This window comes from Molossus molossus, unplaced genomic scaffold, assembly GCF_014108415.1.
Source record: "Molossus molossus isolate mMolMol1 unplaced genomic scaffold, mMolMol1.p scaffold_m16_p_22, whole genome shotgun sequence".
Taxonomy (NCBI): domain Eukaryota; kingdom Metazoa; phylum Chordata; class Mammalia; order Chiroptera; family Molossidae; genus Molossus; species Molossus molossus.
This window is the reverse complement of record NW_023425358.1, coordinates 35335616-35343789: the sequence shown is the minus strand read 5'-3', so window position 1 is coordinate 35343789 and position 8174 is coordinate 35335616.

Below are 8174 nucleotides of genomic sequence, written 5' to 3'. Positions count from 1 at the left end.
ATTTTTAGATAGAGTAGAAGGGAGGGAGGGAGAGACATGGATATGTGAGAGAGACACATCGATTGGTTGCCTCCCAAACCACCCCAACCAGGGCCAGGGTCTGACCCTGCAACCCAGGTACATGCCCTCGACTGGACTCAAACCCGAGACTCCTCGGTCTGCAGGCTGACATTTTAACCATTGAGTCAAACTGACCCAGGCAGCATCACCTTTTTTTTTAAAAAAAATATTTTTTCTTTATTGATTTTTAGAGAGGGAAGGAGAGGGGCAGAGAGAGAAACATCGATTGGCCGCCTCTTGCACGCCCCTCACTGGGGATCAGGCCCACAACATGGGCACGTGCCCGACTGGGAATCGAACCGGCGACCTGGTCTATGGGTCGATGCTCAACCACTGAGCCACACCAGCCGGGCAGCATCTCCTTTTTAAACCAAGATCTTAACGATTTTTTTTTTTTACTCCTTGGTTTGATGGGCCCCAGTCAACTCTCTGATTTCAAAAACATTGTTCTAATTGGGAGTCATGGTGGGCAAGGTCACTCAGTGTTCTAGAAACTTCTGAGCCAGGAATGAATGACTCTTCCTAATGGCCTGGGGGAGGTGAAGGGGGACTAGGCCTCTACCCTTTGCCTCTCCAGGGAAGGGGCTTCCCTGTCCCGAGGGAGGGCACAGGGCGGGGACGTTCCATCTCCCTCTTCCCAGCTTTGAGAGTCAGGCCCAGGGTGGACGGCGCCTGTCTGTCTGTCTGTCTCCCCTGCCAAATCTCAGCCAGTCTCACTGTGAACCACGATGAGCCTTAACTGAGGAGCGAGGGGCTGGCCAGGCCTGGCAGAGCCTCTGGGTGACCCCGCCCAGCACCCCGCTTGGCCCCTCAGCCCCATCCCCCACTGGCTGGCAGCCCTTCCCCCACCCCCTGCCTCTGTGCTGTTCCAAGGCCCTTTGATGTTTGGGAGACACATTTTATTCCCGATCAGTGGATGGACGGTGGCAAAGTCCAGGGTTCTGGCTTTGCGGGGAGGTTGCAAGATGTTGGGAGAACCCAGTCAATAAAATGTTCTACCTCTGACCCCTGACCTCTGACCTCTTCCTGGGCCGTCTGCCCCATCACCTGGTTAGGTTTTTCCATCAGGCCCAGCTCCTGGGGTAGCTGTGGAGAGATGGGAGGGGGGTGGTGGTCTCGGGCCTCCCCAGCGTCTGGGACCCCAGGATCTCCAGCGCTGACCTTCGCTTCTGGGGCTGTGCTGGGGAACAGAGACCTGTCTGCCTGAACCCCCGTGACTTCTGTGCCTCCCGGGAAAGCGAGACCCAGCAAATGCCACCTGCCTGTCCCCACGCCTCCAGCCCTCGGAGCTGAGATGTGCTGGCAGAACAGCCCGAGAAGGAAGGCTTCGCCTGGACGTTGGCAGACTTCCGGGGGCCTGCTACGGGCTGGGCGTTGCGGGTCCCGGCTGGGGGGGCTGGGTGCGGGGTCCCGGGCTGGGTCCGTCGCGGGTTTCCCGGGCTGGGCGGTGCGGCGTTCCCGGGCTGGGCGGTGCGGGTCCCGTGTTTCTGGGCGGGTGGGTCCCGGCTGGGGGGACGGGTCCGGCGGGGCGTGTGCGGGCCCGGGATGGGGTTTTGTGCGTGGTCCCGGCTGGCGTGTGCGCGGTCGGGCTGGGCGGTGCGGGTCCGGCTGGGCTGTGCGGGTCCCGGCTGGGCGGTGCGGGTCCCGGCTGGGCGGTGCGGGTCCGGCTGGGCGGTGCGGGTCCCGGCTGGGCGGTGCGGGTCCGGCTGGGCGGTGCGGGTCCCGGCTGGGCGGTGCGGGTCCGGCTGGGCGGTGCGGGTCCGGCTGGGCGGTGCGGTCCCGGGCTGGGCGGTGCGGGTCCGGCTGGGCGGTGCGGGTCCCGGGCTGGGCGGTGCGGGTCCGGCTGGGCGGTGCGGGTCCGGCTGGGCGGTGCGGGTCCGGCTGGGCGGTGCGGGTCCGGCTGGGCGGTGCGGGTCCGGCTGGGCGGTGCGGGTCCCGGGCTGGGCGGTGCGGGTCCGGCTGGGCGGTGCGGGTCCGGCTGGGCGGTGCGGGTCCCGGGCTGGGCGGTGCGGGTCCGGCTGGGCGGTGCGGGTCCCGGCTGGGCGGTGCGGGTCCGGTCTCGGCTGGGCGGTGCGGGTCCCGGCTGGGCGCTTTCACGCGCCGGCAGAGCAGTGTTTTGGCCTTCCCACCATGCTCTGTGCAGCGGTTCGCCGCCGGCCGCGGACCCACGCCCTGCGAATAAACCGAGGCCTAACCCAGGCTGGACGGCTGGGCCCCTCGGGCTCGGACCTGCCTTGAGGATGGTATCTATCCAGGACCCCCGGGCCCCTCCCTGAGGAGGCCACTGTGGCTCCCACGGCAAGAACGTGCTCGGGCCCGGCCAGAGGTCCAGGTGGGCTCCGAGGGGCCGGGGGCTGACCGTCCGTTTCCTCACAACCACCGTCTTCTCCCCCATTTTATTTATTTATATGTATGTAAAACATGTCTTTATTGATCTTTTAGAGAGAGGAATGGAGGAGAGAGAGAAACGTCGATAAGAGAGAACATCGACTGGCCGCCCCCTTAACGCTCCCCACTGGGGATCGAGCCTGCAACCCGGGCCTGTGCCCTGACCGGGGATCCTACTGGGTCCTCTCGGTCCATGGACCTGGGTTCAATCACTGAGCCACACCAGCCGGGCCAGTCTTCTCCCCGTTTTAAAACTGAGGAATCCAGAACTCGGGGGGTTAACCGACTTACCCTGCGCCACACCGCCAGGACCCCACAGGCTGACCCCACGGATGTGGGGATGGACAGGTGGTGGGGCGTTGCTACTTGCACCCTCCCGTAAGATAAACAGACGATTTCTAAATGCTCTGAAAACCTGCTCAAATGCGTAGGCTAGGTAATGCAGCCAGGAGAAGAGACAGCAGGACGTGGTCCCCATGTCCCTTCCCTTCCCTGGGCCTCCGTGTTCTCGCCTGTAAAAGGGGGCGTTTCAAGGACAGAGAGAGAGATTGAACCTCCTGCCTGGGGCGGTGGGGTCCTTGGTGAGGAGGGGCTGCCAAAACAAATGACCACAGACTGGGGGGCTTACAACCACAGAAAGCCCGGCCGGTGTGGCTCAGTGGTGGAGCGTCGACCCTGCACCAAGAGGTCACCGGCTCGATTCCCGGTCAGGGCACGTGCCCAGGTTGTGGGCTCGATCCCCAGTGGGGGGCGTGCAGGAGGCGGCCAGTCGATGTTCTCTCTCACTGATGTTTCTCTCTCTCTAAAAAAATAAATAAATAAAAATAAATAAAAAAACACAGAAAGTTGCTATCTCACAGTTCTCGAGGCTGGAAATCTGACAGCAAGGCGTCTGCAGGCTGGGCTCCCTCTGAAGGTTCCCGGGGAGGTCCCCTCCCCTCCGCCTGCGCGTCACTCCCATCTCGGCCTCCTCGGCCCGCCCTTGTCCTCTGCGTCTCTGTGTCCCCACTCTCCCTCTGCCTCTCTTACGAGGACACTCGTCATTGGATTTGGGGCCCATGTGGAAAGTCCAGGATGATCTCAATGTGAGATCCTGAATCACATTTGCAAAGACACTTTCTCCAAATAAGGCCGTATTCACAGGTCCCGGGGACCTGGCGTGGACCCCCATAGGGCAGGGGGGTCCCTTGCGGCTTTGCGTCCTTGCCTCCCCCTCCCCAGAGCCCTCGCCCTGGCTCAGGGCCAACTTAAGACTTGGGGCTTGGTTCTGGGGTCGGGGGTTACATGCGTAGAGGACCAGGAGGGCCTGGCTTGGGCCAGGCTGGTGGGGAGGGGGGTTGTGGAACCGAAGAGAGACCTGCGGCTGGGCTGGCCCTCAGCCAGGCTCAGTGGGTCCTGTCGGTCAGATTCTTCCTTTGGCTGCCGAAGCCCCTCCCACAGCGCCTGCATCCCATCCGAACACCTCCTGTGGCCACGGCCCTGCCTGCCTTCCGGCCCCAGACCTGACCCCAGACGCTCTGCTCCAGCCACCCTGGGCTTCTTCCTTCCGGACCCCGAGCCAGCTAAGCTCATTCTTGCCTCTGAACCTCTACCCTGGCTGTTCCTTCTGCCGGACACACTGTTCCTCCCGCTCTGTTCCCAGAGGGTGCCCTCTCCTACCTCCCTCAGCTCACATACCCCTAAGTGTGGCGTTGCCTAGACAAGTCACCCCGATCTGCCGTCACCCCACTTGTCGCCCCCTGACATTTTCTCTGGCCGGAGTGCTCTGTTCCAGGCACGGGTCGACACGGTTTGCATGAACTAGATGACTTAATCCTCATAAAACCCCTAACAGATACATGCACGATGATGCCCACGTTACAGATGAGGGAAGTGAGCCACAGAGGGGTGAAGGGGCCTCCCGGCTGGTAAGGCATAAAGCCCAGCTTCACACCCAGGAAGCAAGCATGGGTGTCCGACCCCAACCACAGCACCTGTGAGGGGGGAGCTTGACGGGCGTGGGCTGGGGAGGGTGTTGACACCGCAGCTTAGGCCACAGGTCCAACATTAGACCCGAGCTTTCCAACCTCAGTGCCTCCAGGGGCCACACAGCCACCACGGGGGCAGCCAGCAGGTGTCAGGAACATCGGATGACACTCTGGCCTCTTGCTTTTCCAACGTTGCCACCGTGCAGAGAAATCTCTCTGTTCCGTTCAAAGGAGAATCTGGCCCTCAGCAGTTGGAGTACTGGCCCATGGACCAAAGGGTCTCAGGTTTGATTCCAAGTCAAGGGCACGTACCTGGGTTGCAGGTTCAATCCCCAGCCCCGGTCAGGGTGGTTCGGGAGGCAACCAACTGATGTGTCTCTCTCGCATCGATGTCTCTCTCTCTCCCTTCCACTGTGTCTAAAAATCAATGGGAAAATGTCCTCGGGTGAGGATTAACAACAACAAGTTGAGGGTGAGTGGCGACCACGGCTGGGCGGCAGTGATCGGTGACAGAGGAGGAGTGGGGACTGTGCTAACAGTGAGCTCAACTCAAGGCCACGGCCAGGACTGGGCTCCAGCCCCTCGGGGCCACACAGGAAGGCAGGCCAGCAGACTTCCAGTTATTTCCAGAGAAGCTGGAAATTCCGACTTTGATGAGATCAACTGCTTTTTATAGATGGACTCAAATTATTTTTACAAAACCGAGGGTCAATAAAACACATCTCTAGGCCACGTTCAGCCATGAGTCACCAGTCTGCGACCTCTGCGCGGGCCCTGTCCTCCCATCTGCCCGTCCCCCTCCAGGCTGGGAATCCCAGACTCCTCTCTGTCCCACGGCAGTCAGCTCCGGATCCCCTTCGCAGACCTCAACCCAAAGTGGTTCCAGCGACCACGCTCGCCCCTGTCAGAAGGCAGCTAGGATTTTTTTTATACAGGGTTGGGCAAAAGCAGGTTTACAGCTGTGAGTGATCTTATTTTTTTATCCTCACCTGAGGACATTTTTGCATTTTATCTTCAGATAGAGCGGGAGGGAGAGAGGAAGGAAGAGAGAGAGAAACATCAGCGTGAAAGGGACACATCGAGTGGCTGCCACTCACACGACCCCAACCAGGGCCGGGGACAAACTGCAGCCGAGATTCGTGCCCTTAGCAGGAACCGAAGCCGGATCTCTCTGGACTGCAGGCCGACGCTCTAACCGCTGAGCCAAACCGGCCAGGGCTGTGAGTAACCTTCGTTTGAGTTAAAGCCACTGTAATACTTATAACCTGCATGTCTTTTTTCCATACAAGCAACTCTGAGCCTGCTTTTGCCCACCCCGCAGTCCTTGGGATTTTGGAGTAACTCCAGGCTTACAGAAAAGTTGCGCATCCAGAGTCCCCCTGTCCTGGCCCTTCACCCAGCCCCCCTTACCTCAGCATCTCACGTGGCCAAGGCACCTGCCACAGTGCTGGCGGCCACTGGCCACGCTCCCGCCGCATTTCACCAGCCTGTCCACTCATGGCCTGTTTCTGTTCCGGGATCCCGTCCAGGGTACCACACTGCATTCAAAAATATGTTTGCGCCCTGGCCAGTTTGGCTCAGTGGTTAGAGCGTCGGCCTGCGGTCCAGAGAGACCCGGGTTCGGTTCCCACTAAGGGCACGTACCTCGGTTGCAGTTTGTCCCCGGCCCTGGTGGGGTTGTGCGGGTGGCAGCCACTCGATGTGTCCCTTTCACGTCGATGTTTCTCTCTCTCTTCCTCTCTTTCCCTCCCACTCTATCTGAACAAAAAAATGGAAGAAATGTCCTCGAGTGAGGATAAAAATATATATATGTTTGTTTGTTTTTCTTTATTGATTTTTAGAGAGAGAGGAAGGGAGAGGGAGAGACAGAAACATCGATGAGAGAGAACATCGATTGGCCGCCTCCTGCATGCCCCCCACATTGAGCCCACAACCTGGGCATGTGCCCTGACCGGGAATCGAAATTGTGGCCTCTTGGTGCAGGGTCGATGCTCAGCCACCGAGACACACCGGCCGGGCCTGCAAATTCTTAATAATGTTTCAACAAGGGCCTGACATTTTCATTCTGCACCAGGCCCTGCAAATTATGCAGCTGGTCCTGGGTAGTGACCCCAGCTGGAGGCAGGGGCCTGGGGAAGCCTGTCCCCACAGCTGCATCTGTGGCGTCTGGGGGAGGGGCCTCAGAGAATTCTAGAAGCTGCACTCTGCCCCCACCCCCAGGTCCTCACTCCCATGGCTCCTCCCTCTTCCAAGCTGGTCCCTGAGCTGAATTAGTGCGTTAAAGCAGCAGCAGGTGGGTGTTTCCAAGTGGTTGGCGTCCGCAGACTCTGAGCCAGAGTTGTGTTTGGGAGGAGGCTGTTAATCTGATTTGGGGTCACAGTCAGCTGACAGCCCCAGGACGGAAACCCAGGACCTCGAGATTCTGCTCCCCAGCTGCAGAGGGAGCCAAGGGCGGGCCCTTCGGGCTGAGCCTCCTGTCCCTCCGCCGCGTGTCGCGTGTCCCGTGTCCGTGGCACGGTGGCTGTGCCAGTGCTCTGACCCCACCTTCTCCTCAAGCCCCCAAATCTGCTTTTCTCCCCAAGTCTGGCTGAGACATTCCCTGCCTCAGGGAGCATCCAGAGCCGAGGGGCCCGGAGCTCCCTCTGTCCTGCTCACCGGGGTGCCTGGTACAGCCTAGCGGGCGGTAACTGCATGGGGGCCCGGCCGGGAGGCTGAGCCCATCTGCACCCCTTACCCGGGCCCGGGCACGCGGGAGCACGCAGGCCAGAGGGGGCGTCAGTGAGGTGGGACCAGCCGCAAGACGTCAGGGAGTGTGAGGACGGGTGAACCGGTCCCCCTCGAAGGGGCCGCTCGGCCACGTCCACCCCGAGGCGATGTGTTCCACATGAGGCCCGGCTCCCCGGTTTTTCAAGGGAAGCTGGCCAACCACATCTGTAATCTCCCCGTTTTAACCAGAGGCGTCCAGTTCCAACTTTCAAAAATACAAACAGGCCAAATAAAACAAGTCCTTGGGCCTCTGGGTCGCGGCCTCTGGTTTATACCCACAGTCTAGCCCTGAATTCCCCCCTCGATTATTTTTCTCTGGGGTACGAAGTGGGCGTGGGCGCAGACCGGGCAGCCGTTGTGGAGGGCGGACGCCGCCTCCGGGAATCAGGTCGAGACGAGCGAGCTCTACACCCTCTTCTGCCCTCCGCACCCCGAGAGGGGCGGCTGGTTTTACACTGAGAGAAAATCCACCTCTGAAAGCAGCGGACGCGGTGGCCTTGGGTACATTCACAATGTGGTGAAACTATCCTCATATCTGCTTCCGGAACATTCTCATAACCCCGAAAGGAAACCCATTACAGTCATTCCCCAGCCGTCGGCAACCGCTAATCTGCTTGCTGCATCTATGTCCTGGACAGGGGACGTGTCACCCAAGCAGAACTACAATGAATGTCTTTCTGTGTCTTTCCCTGAGCAACGCATTTTCAAGGTTCGTTCAGGTGGGAACCCAGGCAGGGCTGTTTGTTTTTTGGTTTTTAAAGTATGGGCCCTGGCCGGGTAGCTCAGTAGGTCAGAGCCTCGTCCGATACACCAAGGTTGCAGGTTCGATGCCCGGTCAGGGCACATATAAGAATCAACCAATGGATGCATACATGAGTTTCTAAGCACCCTTTAAGTCCTCACAAGCTTAGCTGCTACTATTACCTCTGTTTCTCTAAAAACGAGATGAGTAACCTGCAGAAAGCCATACAGCTAAGTTGGGACTTGAAGCCC